Genomic DNA, 14330 nt, shown 5'->3' with positions numbered 1-14330 from the left:
AAAAATACCGTTAAAATCTGTCAGTCCAGTGCCGTAAAGGCCAATTAAATGGCGCATCTTAATTGCTCGTGAGCTCCAAACCCTGTAATAATGGAGGGCTTTTGGCCAGATTTACGAAGATAAAAAAGTTCAATTATCGTCCCACTATTACTATTGATTGGAGGTCGCACAGGCCATTTTTGAATTTCGAGCGCTCGATTTCGTCACTCGAAAATCTGTGGAAAACAGCGAAATGCTATTTTTGAAATACGAGTAGTGGACATATTTAAAGGGAAATCACGAAATCGAGCGATCGAAATTCAAATTTCGGCCCCCAGGGTTAATGGTTAATTGAAAATACGATGCAGCAACCAATATCTGGGTTCCGTACTAAAACGGTAAATATGAAGCCATTGTGGTTATTCGGCTTCAGAATGCAAACGTTATTTATTTATTTTTATTTTAAATTTTAATCAGGCAACAAGATGTTACAAATACCTTACAGACTAACATACCTATATGCATTTTATAAGCTTAAATAAAAACAAGTAGCAATTAAATTCATTGTATTATGGATATTAGAGTTATGTGACACAGCTCAGGTAAGAAAGTACATCAAATATTTTATGTAGGTATTTCATAACAATCAGTCAGGTCATGTGTATTCTCATTTCTTTTATTAACTTTCTTTTCTTTTCCTTTTTTTAAGAATGTGATATGTTTTCTGAAAGAATATTTGTATGATTTGATGTATATATATATTTTTTTTTAAATGTCTAAAAGGAAAAATACCTACTGTATGTAATTGCATGAAATTGATATAATTCTATAATAATTTAAATTGTATATTTTCTTATTTACTCGTAATGTATGTTAATTGTAAGATGTAAAGTTTTTAAAATATGTGTCCCGCCGAGTTTGTTGCCGGTCCCATATTGGGATACCCTCCTCCAATTGAGGGGAGATTTAAATCTTCTCGATGCAGAGGTGTAGGGTTAGAGCCGGCGTAGCTTTATTTGACGTTCATAAGCGCATTGTAATATGCCTACTTAAATAATAAACTATCTTTATCTAAAACTATACACTATTTAGGCGACAAAACGGCGTGGCTCCGTTCAATCGTCATGTCTTGTGTCGGATTTAGCAGGTTGCCCCGGAACCATATATAACCCTATTTATTGCTGCAGCGTTGATATGCAGCATTTTGTTGTCGACTGCATTGCTGCAGGTAATGTAGGTATGTAAATTTTCCAGGACATTAACATTGATTTTGGCATTACCTGCATCAATCAATTTCTGTCCAATGTCCTGGATAATTGACATGACATTGACAATGCTGGACAGCAACGCGGTATTAGCAGCTTCTGCAATGCAAATCAAATGTTATAACTATTATGATTCATTTATTTCATACGACACGGTACATAGGTGTTACATTGAAATAGTACTGCCAAACTGCGAAACAGTTTGATGGCAGTTACCTCAGTAACTCAGTTTCTGCTATCCTTTCTGACACTTCGTTTTGATGGATTCTCACGAGAAACTAATTCCATCATCCCAGCTTTTTCTCGGAAGCTCTATAGGGAGCACATGAACATTTTACATCAACCCGAAACGAAAAGCCTATTCCACTGTTTGGTTTGCATAGGGGTGCATATTTTAACCGAGCAATGCTCAGTAACTTTCTTTCATTGTTCCGTTTAAGTGCGGTATAAAGTAAAATGCTGCGAACTTTTTTTTATAGCCAGGTATAAACTGGAGTACCTATTCACAAAGCTTCCAAAGGTTATCATAATATTATATTTCTTATTTCAATCTCTACGAATGTACTTAAAAGGCTAAAGTATGCAATTAGGTAGGCAAAAAGAACTAAGGAATTAACGGATCGGATCAGCAATGAAACACCGGGACTGAGTTAATATTTATTTTGGGAAGTTTTTAAATTACTTATTTGCATGTGGGTAGAGTAGAAGGGCCAGAATTTAACACTGAGAGTGCTTCATGCCAAATAATAATCGTTTCACAACAAACTAGCAAAATTCGCATTCATTTTACTATATGCCTAAATAGTAATATTAGTCATGTAGGTATGTGATGTAGGTAAACATAAAAATTGTTTACAACCAGGGTACAAAAAACATTTTTTATAAAAAAAAAAAACACCCTCTATATATTAATACTCAATACTACGTTTCCTTATTTAGCAGTAAGCTCCAGCTTAAAGTTAAAAGCTTTTCAGAAAGATAAATACATAAGTATATATACAGCTACTGGATACACTTAAGTGACACCTGTATCACAAACAGGATGTCGCTTAAGTGTGCCAATAATTAACATTTAGCATAACAAGCAATAAGTTAAGTAGCATAGCAAGTAGAATAATTTAGTTAACTATCTTATCTGCAGACAAACTGTGAAAACAGTTTTGCAGGAAACTGTATAAAACTTAATGTGTAACTTTTGAATAATAAATATCTCTATCTATGTATTTAAGTAAACAAATCGAACTAGAAAAATACAAACAATAATCTGACAAGAGTGCTTAATATGCTATAGTTTCTATTACCTACTGCAACTAAATACAATTTACACTATGAAAGATATATATATATAGTCGCAGGATTTGTCTTGATTTGTCTTTACGACAAAATAACCGTGAACGGAGCGAAATGCAGGCGTTTTATTTGCGCAATTGCGCTCGCTGTGAATTTAGCTTCTAAAGGAACGAAGCGAGAAATCGCTTGATCACGTAGAGGGCACGCTGGTCACAGTGTAACTTACATAATCAGGATGTGTATATCGTAATTTTGATTATCAAGATCCACATTTACTCATCAAATTTCTTGCAATTTAAGTACTTTTTATTTGTAAAAATAATTTGTCCAAAAGTAGTCTATAACACAGAAATACAATGTCAAAATCAAAACTTATAAGAATAATAATAAGTGCCTAAAAACTAAGAAATAAATAAGCAATTAATTCTAAAACATAAAAATAATCTATATACAATTTCATTAATTAATATTATAGAATTAAATCTAAAATAATCCGAACCCCGAAAATAAAGGTCCCCATTATTCCCGCTGCGTTTCCCCGCTGAACCGCAATGGATACCTGCTGAACCAGATACGAGCCAGAGCGAGGATCGCAGCCCCTCTATCGCAAACGACGCCCTAATTCCCTGAAGAAGGAGCGAGCTTCTTGCAATTAAATTTAGAGAAGCATTAAAAAAAAACAGTTTTTTATATGTGTGCACTATATGTTTCATTGATTCTGGTTGAAATTTGTATAAATGTATTACTGGATACTAGCGACTACCCGCGATTACGTCGGCGTAGAAGTCGTTAAACTGCACCCAACCCCCTCCCTTTAGTACTTGTTTATTAAATAGCATTATTGTGTCCCTTAAGGGGATGAATTCCAGAATGAAAAAGTATAATCGGTTGGCAAAGAAAAAAAAATGTGGAAAATTATTTGAGATTGATTTAGGCAAGAAAGATTATTTAAAATTGTTCCCCTGAAATCCCCAATACGAGTATTGGTACTCTCCTTCATTATGATGCTGTCCTGACCGATTTCGGCCACAGCGACTGTGTGCTCTGTGGCCTATTTAATAAAGCTACAAGTTACAATTTACAAGCGGAACTCTCTTTCTAACCCTATGTATTAGAAAGAGACTTCCGCTTGTAAATTGTAACTTGTAGATTTATTAAATAGGCCACTGGAGTCGGCAATTTTTAATTCGCGTTATTAGCGTGTAGCTGATCCGCTCTGGTGCGCCCTTAGGTGGCTCACGTACCCTATCTTGTTGCTAAATACTCGAACGCATTTTGGGCACTCTATACCGGTTAATACCTCAGCAGAAGCAGTGACAATCCTCTGGAAACGTGCATTATTATAGCACTATTCTCTAGATTACCCTTTGAATTTGGAGCTCCATCATTGTGCCCTGATTTCTGTACACGAGTTGAAGGTACTGTTAATGTACTTCCACCGTGGTTCAGTACATATTGCGAACCGGACGACAATCGCCAACTGCGGCACGATGCACTGGCGGCGAGCCATAATCAATTCCAATGGAGCGTTTATTGTGAGTAAACTAGATCTAGAATTACTGAGCCATATTTTATCGCCACTTGATTATGGGCATACATAATTTATGTAATATATAAGCTACTGTATTAAAAAAACCTAATGGCTATAATTGACATTATATATCGATCGATCCTTGCATTAAGTGAACTCTACTTTTCAATATACTTCTTTGCACAGTGAGTATGAATTTGCACTAGAACAAACTTCTGAGATATTTGTTGGCCCCATGGCGTTTCTTTTTACAACCTTTTATTTAACTTGCAATGTACCTATGTAAGTATGTATGTAATAATGTTTGTAAGGGTCAAATCTTGCAAGTTAAATTTGACCCACTTCCCGGTTTCCGATGAAGCTGAAAATTTGCATACATAAGTAAGTCGGGTGACAATGCAATATTATGGTACCATCGAGCTGATCTGATGATGGAGACAGGAGGTGGCCATAGGAACTCTGTGATAAAACAAGTCAACCTAATTGTGTTTGGGGTTTTTAGAATTGTCTCGATGAGTATTAGTTGCCTGTGGAAAGAAAAGTACAGTCAGCAATAAAAGCTTATACCAAAAATGAAATTTTTGGCAAAAACTTATTTTATATTCACGGAAAGATAAACGGGAATTATGAATTATGTCCTGAAAAAAAATTACCTAATAAAACCGTAACATCGCAATTCGCATGCGTTATATTATAAGAGACTTATTTAGTTAGGCGCACTTTTACGAGTAGGTATGGTACTCGTATGAAAAACGCCAGTCCTATCCTTAGGCACGTCGTCTCTATAACGTGTTGTAGGCAATACCTCTTGTTTGGAACCTAACTTAGAACTTTCTTTGACACACTGTACCATCGACATCAAGTCAATCAATGCAATATGTATGATAACTGTAATACCCATTGATGCGGTTGCTGTATGCGGTTCAAATAAGCAGCATGTTTTTTCTTCCATACTTCTTTGCGCCCGTCATCTCATCATTCACGTGTGTTCGATTCATATCATCTCTCACACAGTTCTTCCACCTGTTCCTCGGTTTCCCTTTCCTTTTACTTCTCTCCACGTTTATTCTTAATACCTTTCTTGTCACATCATTTTCATCCCTTCGCATTACATGCGCGGCTAGTTGTCAAGCGGACCCCAGGCTCCCATGGGCCGTGGTAAAATGCCGGGATAACGCGAGGAAGAAGACTACCGCACGGCTAGGCGATTACCCCTTACGTTTTTAGGGTTACGTACCCAAAGGGTAAAAACGGGACCCTATTACTAAGACTCCGCTGTCCGTCTATCTGTCCGTCTGTCCGTCTGTACATCTGTCCGTCTGTCTGTCATCAGGCTGTATCTCATGAACCGTGATTGCTAGACAGTTGAAATTTTCATAGATGATGTATTTCTGTTGCCGCTATAACAGCAAATGCTAAAAAGTACGGAAACCGCCGTGGGCGAGTCCGACTCGCACTTGTCCGGTTTTTTTTACCATGAGTGCTACTTTCAGAAGCGCTGGTGACCTAGCGGTAAGAGCGTGCGACTTTCAATCCGGAGGTCGCGGGTTCAAACCCCGGCTCGTACCAATGAGTTTTTCGGAACTTATGTACGAAAAAATATCATTTGATATTTACCAGTCGCTTTTCGGTAAAGGAAAACATCGTAAGGAAACCGGACTGATCCTAACAAGGCCTAGTTCCCCCTCTGGGGGTTGAAAGGTCAGATGGCAGTCGCTTTCGTAAAAACTAGTGCCTACGTCGATTCTTAGGATTAGTTGTCAAGCGGACCCCAGGCTCCCAGGAGCCGTGATAAAATGCCGGGATAACGCGAGGAAGAAGAGAGTGCTACTTTCAGGCTCCTCTTATACATTCATTCTCCTATGTCACATCTTAACATTCCATCTCCGCATTAAATGGCAAATTTTGCTATCTATTTTTTCATCCGTGACTTTTAAGGCCCAGTATTGGTACTCTCCTTCATTATGATGCTGTCCTGACCGATTTCGGCCTCAGCGACTGTGTGCTCTGTGGCCTATTTAATAAAGCAGAGCTACAAGTTACAATTTACAAGCGGAACTCTCTTTCTAACCCTATGTATTAGAAAGAGACTTCCGCTTGTAAATTGTAACTTGCGTGTAGCTGATCCGCTCCGGTGCGCCCTTAGGTGGCTCACGTACCTTATCTTGTTGCTAAATACTCGAACGCATTTTGGGCACTATACCGGTTAATACCTCAGCAGAAGCAGTGACAATCCTCTGGAAACGTGCATTAATATAGCACTATTCTCTAGATTACCCTTTGAATTTGGAGCTCCATCATTGTGCCCTGATTTCTGTACACGAGTTGAAGGTACTGTTAATGTACTTCCACCGTGGTTCAGTACATATTGCGAACCGGACGACAATCGCCAACTGCGGCACGATGCACTGGCGGCGAGCCATAATCAATTCCAATGGAGCGTTTATTGTGAGTAAACTAGATCTAGAATTACTGAGCCATATTTTATCGCCACTTGATTATAGGCATACATAATTTATGCAATATATAAGCAACTGTATTAAAAAAACCTAATGGCTATAATTGACATTATATATCGATCCTTGCATTAAGTGAACTCTACTTTTCTTTATACTTCTTTGCACAGTGAGTATGAATTTGCACTAGAACAAACTTCTGGGATATTTGTTGGCCCCATGGCGTTTCTTTTTACAACCTTTTATTTAACTTGCAATGTATCTATGTAAGTATGTATGTAATAATGTTTGTAAGGGTCAAATCTTGCAAGTTAAATTTGACCCACTTCCCGGTTTCCGATGAAGCTGAAAATTTGCATACATAAGTAAGTCGGGTGACAATGCAATATTATGGTACCATCGAGCTGATCTGATGATGGAGACAGGAGGTGGCCATAGGAACTCTGTGATAAAACAAGTCAACCTAATTGTGTTTGGGGTTTTTAGAATTGTCTCGATGAGTATTAGTTGCCTGTGGAAAGAAAAGTACAGTCAGCAATAAAAGCTTATACCAAAAATGAAATTTTTGGCAAAAACTTATTTTATATTCACGGAAAGATAAACGGGAATTATGAATTATGTCCTGAAAAAAAATTACCTAATAAAACCGTAACATCGCAATTCGCATGCGTTATATTATAAGAGACTTATTTAGTTAGGCGCACTTTTACGAGTAGGTATGGTACTCGTATGAAAAACGCCAGTCCTATCCTTAGGCACGTCGTCTCTATAACGTGTTGTAGGCAATACCTCTTGTTTGGAACCTAACTTAGAACTTTCTTTGACACACTGTACCATCGACATCAAGTCAATCAATGCAATATGTATGATAACTGTAATACCCATTGTGCGGTTGCTGTATGCGGTTCAAATAAGCAGCATGTTTTTTCTTCCATACTTCTTTGCGCCCGTCATCTCATCATTCACGTGTGTTCGATTCATATCATCTCTCACACAGTTCTTCCACCTGTTCCTCGGTTTCCCTTTCCTTTTACTTCTCTCCACGTTTATTCTTAATACCTTTCTCGTCACATCATTTTCATCCCTTCGCATTACATGCGCGGCTAGTTGTCAAGCGGACCCCAGGCTCCCATGGGCCGTGGTAAAATGCCGGGATAACGCGAGGAAGAAGACTACCGCACGGCTAGGCGATTACCCCTTACGTTTTTAGGGTTACGTACCCAAAGGGTAAAAACGGGACCCTATTACTAAGACTCCGCTGTCCGTCTATCTATCCGTCTGTCCGTCTGTACATCTGTCCGTCTGTCTGTCATCAGGCTGTATCTCATGAACCGTGATTGCTAGACAGTTGAAATTTTCACAGATGATGTATTTCTGTTGCCGCTATAACAGCAAATGCTAAAAAGTACGGAAACCGCCGTGGGCGAGTCCGACTCGCACTTGTCCGGTTTTTTTTACCATGAGTGCTACTTTCAGAAGCGCTGGTGACCTAGCGGTAAGAGCGTGCGACTTTCAATCCGGAGGTCGCGGGTTCAAACCCCGGCTCGTACCAATGAGTTTTTCGGAACTTATGTACGAAAAAATATCATTTGATATTTACCAGTCGCTTTTCGGTGAAGGAAAACATCGTAAGGAAACCGGACTGATCCTAACAAGGCCTAGTTCCCCCTCTGGGTTGAAAGGTCAGATGGCAGTCGCTTTCGTAAAAACTAGTGCCTTCGTCGATTCTTAGGATTAGTTGTCAAGCGGACCCCAGGCTCCCAGGAGCCGTGATGAAATGCCGGGATAACGCGAGGAAGAAGAGAGTGCTACTTTCAGGCTCCTCTTATACATTCATTCTCCTATGTCACATCTTAACATTCCATCTCCGCATTAAATGGCAAATTTTGCTATCTATTTTTTCATCCGTGACTTTTAAGGCCCAACACTTTGCCAACACTGATCCATACATGGCGACAGATCTAATGATTTGATTGTTTTGTAAATTTTACCCTTCAGTCGAAGAGCTATCTGGGCGTCGCCAATGGTTCCTGTGACCTGTCTTCATTTTATCCATCCTGCGCTGAATTTAACAAGAGTATTTTATTGTATTACGGAAGGAGTTATGTAGCAATTAAATGGACTAATTCTGATTGCTACTGCAGCTGCATTGCGTTACTGCCGCAGCGTTTACATCATTATGACGCTGCACCAGCAAGGATGAATCACCGCTGCTGCAGTCTCAATACAAATATATGTTACCTTTATGTATTCGGTTGTTATGTAAATACAAAAGCTTTTTATTTTTTTTATTTTCCTTAATAGTCACATTACCGACTCGTTTCTGCTCTCCATCCGTCAATGTCGAAAGAATACGTGGCTCAGAATGGCTTATCAAAGGACTTCTCAATACTTCTTCCCTCTGACTACCTACTGTCTTTTTTGAACTAAAATCTCGCGGAAAATAAATCGAATTAGAATTGTGAAAGGTGACAATGAAACAGTTGTATATTCCAAGTCGTCTTCAACATTTAGCTTAATTTAATAGAAGGTATTTCAAAATTCTAATATAAGGCTACGGTTCTGCGCTTTAGGGTTAAGGCAATCTTGTCACTTGATACAAAATCGAGTTTCATCTTACGTAAACGTTTATTATTTGTTTTACGTACATAGTCACGGCTCGTTGAAAAAATTAGAATTGTTTAGTAAGACTGTTTAACTATTTACAACGATTTTATTATCATATTTCTGGGTGTAAATATAATTTAATTTGGTTAAAATTCCACTCCATCTGTCATATTATCACTACCTACATATATTATTCCTTTTACATTATTCATTATTAAATATACTTAGAATCTTTAAATAAATATCACTTCAACACATCCCTTATCATTCAATATTATGAAATAAAATGTGCTCCAGAAAATATTATTATTAAAAGCTTTCAATAAAAGGGTTGAACCCTCCCGGGCTAAAATGTAAAGCACGTCACACAAATATTTTTCATCAAAATTGTAGAATGGATTGATCAGTAAATCCTTAACTAAACCTTTTGCGTCGAAAGTAAGTCCCTATGACAGTTCATTTTTGTATAACGTAATGTACGTAGCTGTCACTTTAAATATTTTTGGACATTTTTTGTAAGTTTAGCACATTAATTTATTTATAAAGATAACATTTAAGGAATAAAAAATACAGCAGAAACATATTTCTTAATTTTTAGGGTTCGCCAAAGGGTAAAAACGGGACCCTATTTAAGGATCCTCTGTCCGTTTGTCCGTCTGTCTGTCTGTCCGTCTGTCTGTCACCAGGCTGTATCTCATCAACCGTTGAAACTTAGAAATTTTGGCAGATGATGTATTTCTGTTGCCGCTATAACAACAAATACTAAAAAGTACGGAACCCTCGGTGGGCGAGTCCGACTCGGACTGGTCCGGTTTTTAATTAAGCTAAACCAAAAGCGAATAATTTAAGGAACTGTAATATGGGACCATCTTTCGACGCAAGAGGTGTAGTCGGTGTAGACATACTTACATACAAGGATTGGACCTACCGTGCGAAAATAAACAATACATAATATATATCGGGTGGAATAGAAAGAGGAACTTTTATGCTAACGGGGAATTGTTTACGCTACGGACTTTATTTTTCACTTATAGTGAGCTGGTATTTTGTGTAACAAATTGTAAGAAAGCGTCCAAAAATATCACAATGCAGAGTCGATTTTGAACTGCTCTAGATTGAAAACGACTCAATGGATTATTCCAAAATGCATACCAAGTGACTGTGAATATCCTCTATATAGTCTATATAATGTTCAAAAATAATTAACCAGAGATATTATAAAATAAGAGAAATACGTCAATTTGAATAACAGTATAATTTTCTGTTATAGGAAACTACTAAAATACTCATTTTTTACTGAAAACATAATTACCATACCATTCAATGAAAGCGCTTTATGAGTACTTACTTACTCACTTACTTCGTTTTATATAATTTAAGAAATATTGTTATTGAACCGGTTGTTTTAGCAGCATATCAAGCCTATGTAACATCGACGCTAAGGTATGGCATTATATTCTGGGCCAATTCAGTTGACAGAGAGGTGGCATTTAAAGCGCAAAAAAGATGTATTAGATCATTATGTGGAATCCAGCAAATTGATTCATGTTTACCATACTTTAAAAACTTACGAATATTAACTACCCTGTTTATATATTTTTGAAATTGTAGTTTTTGTAAAAGGCAATCCGCAGTTATTTCAGCAGTTTAAGAGTATACATCTTAGAAACAAAATCAATTCGTTACCTTCCAAAACGGCGTTGTTTAGAAAAAGTATATTTGGAATGGCTCTAAAAAATTTTAATAAAATTTCAAATGAGCTAAGAAATACAGATGACATGATTAGTTTTAAAAGTAAGTTATTTAAATTTTTTATTGACAAAGCATATTATAGTGTAAGTATATTTTTGTTAGATGATTTTGATAAGTAATGGTAACTGTGCTCAGCATGCAGCCACAGTCCATAAATGGAAAATTGTACGCCTTACGGCACAACATAGTGATACAATGATTATGTGAGACCTGTACTTATGTACCTTACCCTTACCTATGTTGAACAAATAAATGCTTTTGACTTTTGATTTACTGCTGTGGCGCGACGACCCGAAGTGGATCTTGACCTCCGACACCAAAGACCGCAATGCTACTCTGTCCAAAGCCGTAAAGCCGTAAAGCTTTATGAGTAGATTACAAATATATAACATACTACTACCACTAGGTACTTGGGCGTTTATTTTTTTTAAACTACTAATAAAGCTACTCATAAAGCTTTACGGCTTTACGGCTTTGGACAGAGTAGCATTGCGGTCTTTGGTGTCGGAGGTCAAGATCCACTTCGGGTCGTCGCGCCACAGCAGTAAGCGTTTTTTTTTATTTGATTGACCAAGTATGGAAAATGTTATAATGTTTTATATATTTGTAATCTACTCACAAAGCCCTTTCATTTGGTACCCCACATGGCATGTTTAAAAGAAAATAGTTTTAAACTTTGATTTGCCGATTTTATGACGTCACAGTAACTACCCCCACCATTTTCGCGCTTGTCATCTCATATATTTGTGTTCAGAACCTCAAACTGAATGCATTGATACCATATTTACCCATATCCGAGATGACATGAACGAAAAGTAACCTAAAACCTGTGTCACCGCCCTACTATTGTTATTATTAATAATCACGTTAATATTTTCTAACCGTTGTTGAGATAGTTTGTTAAACATCAGTGCAAAAATCTGTTTGTTTCAACCCTAGCAAGTAGATCCGCTGAATGACATGTGTCAATTTAAAATGTAAATAATTTTGTAGGGTTGTCACTGAGATAGAAATATTTCATTTTAATGTTTTAGTGTTACTTTTTTATCCAGCTTTACGATTATAATAACTCGTTTGTAAAAATGTAGATCAATAACACTATCCTTTCAGCTCAGTTTCTAGAGATATTCAACCCTCTATGTTTCGGTGTAGTTTAGACCAAATTAAGGTTAACTTGTCAATATAATTGATATCATGATTTTGTGAAACAACTTTTTGCTTAGCTGTGGTTAGGCGGTAAACTCGCTAACTCATAAATTGTATACATTGTCAAGGCCATTAAACATAAACTAACTTGTTTCACTTACAAAAAGTATCCGTTTTAAGGGAAAGCTTCTTGTAAATAAACAGGTCTGGAAAAGACTCACCAATTTTTATATACTTAGTGAAAATTTGCCTATTTTACTAAGTATTAATTCGAAGAAATCAATGAGAGAAATCCTCCAAAAGTTTTTTAGATGTAAACAAGCATTTCGTCTGCGGCCTGCTCCGATAACAATGTACCTTGGATTGATTTACTTGGGTTCGTCGGGTTTTTGTAATCTAATACCGTTGAGAGTTTTTCCTAAGAATGTCTATCATTCCTTCATTCGTCCGAAATAACTAGAAAAAGAAAATACAGGCCCATTTGGTTTTAACTGTACTGAAATGTTAGCGTCGCACTGTATTTGGAAATGTTTGCAGGGTAGGTACCTACATATTTTTAGTAACTCATGCACGCATGAAAGCACCATGTACATTATAAACTAGTGGCTCTGTGTGCCGTAGACCTCGCCATTCGCTTCATAAGCTTAAAAAATTTAAAACAAAAAAAAATACTTACTTCGTTCAGTCATTATTACAGCGAACGTGCCGTAGAGCTAAATTCCACAATTTTCTACATCTTGAAATACAACAAAAAAAACGAAACGAGAAAAAAATTATATCTAACTACCGAGGATACTCACAAAATTTCACGAGAATTGGTTAAGATATGTAACCTGCAGAGAACATTGGGATTAGGACATACGAAAGCGAATAGAAAAGACGAACAAGAACCCGCACACACACACTTTTTCAAATTAGTACTGGTGATATCCATTTAAATATGTATTTTTAAGCCAACAATTACAATTTTATTCTTTCATGTATATGTATTATGTATATAATATTATGTTACTTCCCATGTAATAATTATTAATGCGTAATGGGACAGTCATAATGCATACATGCATACGTTTGAATCGGAGCGGTCCCTTAAAATGACTATAATAATAATTTACATAAGGGAAAATGACGAAGCCTGTTGCGGATAACTTTATTGTTTGTGTGTAATGAGAATGACGACGCCAGTTGCTGATTTATGGTTGTACCCACCTGACGAAACCGACGTTGCGGATTTGCTTTTATCAACCTTGTAAATTACTTAATTCTAATGTTGTTTTGTAAACTGATGACAGAAAAACACATTTTTTTTATAAATAAAGTTTTGAAAACATTAGTTTCATATAGTTTTTTTATAGATAGAGGCGTAACATCCTGTAATCAATGCTATTCTTAGCAATTTATCAATGTCCCGTAGAAGCTCGCCTGGAAAAATCTTTTTCGATTAAACGGGAAAGTCTTAAGGCTGAAGCGGCTTACGCCAAATTTTATAAATTATAGTTTTTTGACAGTGTGTAAGAAAAAAAAAATAGTAATATTAATATTTTATGTCAGCGATACAAAATTATTAAACTTAGATGGAAGGACGTAGTACTCAATAAAGATATGATTGAAAACAAAGTATCCGAAAACGACGTCAAGGATAGGGCAAAGCGGATACGAAAGATACGGAATATATAGTTTGGAAGAGAGATAAATGTTTGAACTCAAAAATTTTACCAAGCCCTCTACCATACAGGGCTACGTAAATCAATATTAATACTGAATTATAATGATCACTAAAAATATATAAGTATCAGCTACTTTTTATCTACTCAATACTCAATATTTTATTGTAAATTCACAAAGTAATTGTACAGGTGGTAAACTTATAAGCTAGTTCTTTGTAAACCCTGTTGGGCACTGCAATATACTATAGGTATAACTACAACTATAACTATAATTTACAATTCCAAGGAGAGGAGAATTTAAGATTAATTATTTTAACATACAATAATTATAAGCAAATGTAAAAATAAAAATTAAAATGTCAAAAATACACTTCGTGTCGAAAGTTTTAATTCCAATGTCATTTGTCATTTATTATTCAAAACATTAAGTATTATATTAACAAGAACAAATAATCTATAGATATTATTGAATTATAATATGTCATTTAAAAATTCGCTTAGTGTAATATGACTTATCTAATAATAACTGTTTAATTTTATTTATATATATTATCATTTTCTTCTTCTTTTATAGAGTCCGGGAGTTTATTATATATTTTAATAGACATTACTAAAGGGCCTGATGACAGTAGTTTAA

General features: G+C 36.2%; 1 long non-coding RNA gene across 1 annotated transcript; it reads right to left on the bottom strand.

The window, feature by feature from the left end:
• Positions 1-850: 850 nt before the first annotated feature.
• LOC134743337 (uncharacterized) lies at positions 851-13237 on the bottom strand. Its single transcript, XR_010128007.1, has 2 exons — positions 13207-13237; positions 851-1063 (listed from the first exon to the last, which is right to left on the bottom strand). It is a non-coding gene; the product is annotated as an uncharacterized LOC134743337 (long non-coding RNA).
• Between the last annotated feature and the right edge of the window lie 1093 nt (positions 13238-14330).

This window comes from Cydia strobilella, chromosome 8 (genome assembly GCF_947568885.1).
Source record: "Cydia strobilella chromosome 8, ilCydStro3.1, whole genome shotgun sequence".
Lineage (NCBI taxonomy): Eukaryota > Metazoa > Arthropoda > Insecta > Lepidoptera > Tortricidae > Cydia > Cydia strobilella.
Note: the sequence above shows the minus strand (reverse complement) of the source record. Positions and strands in the feature narration are given on the sequence as shown.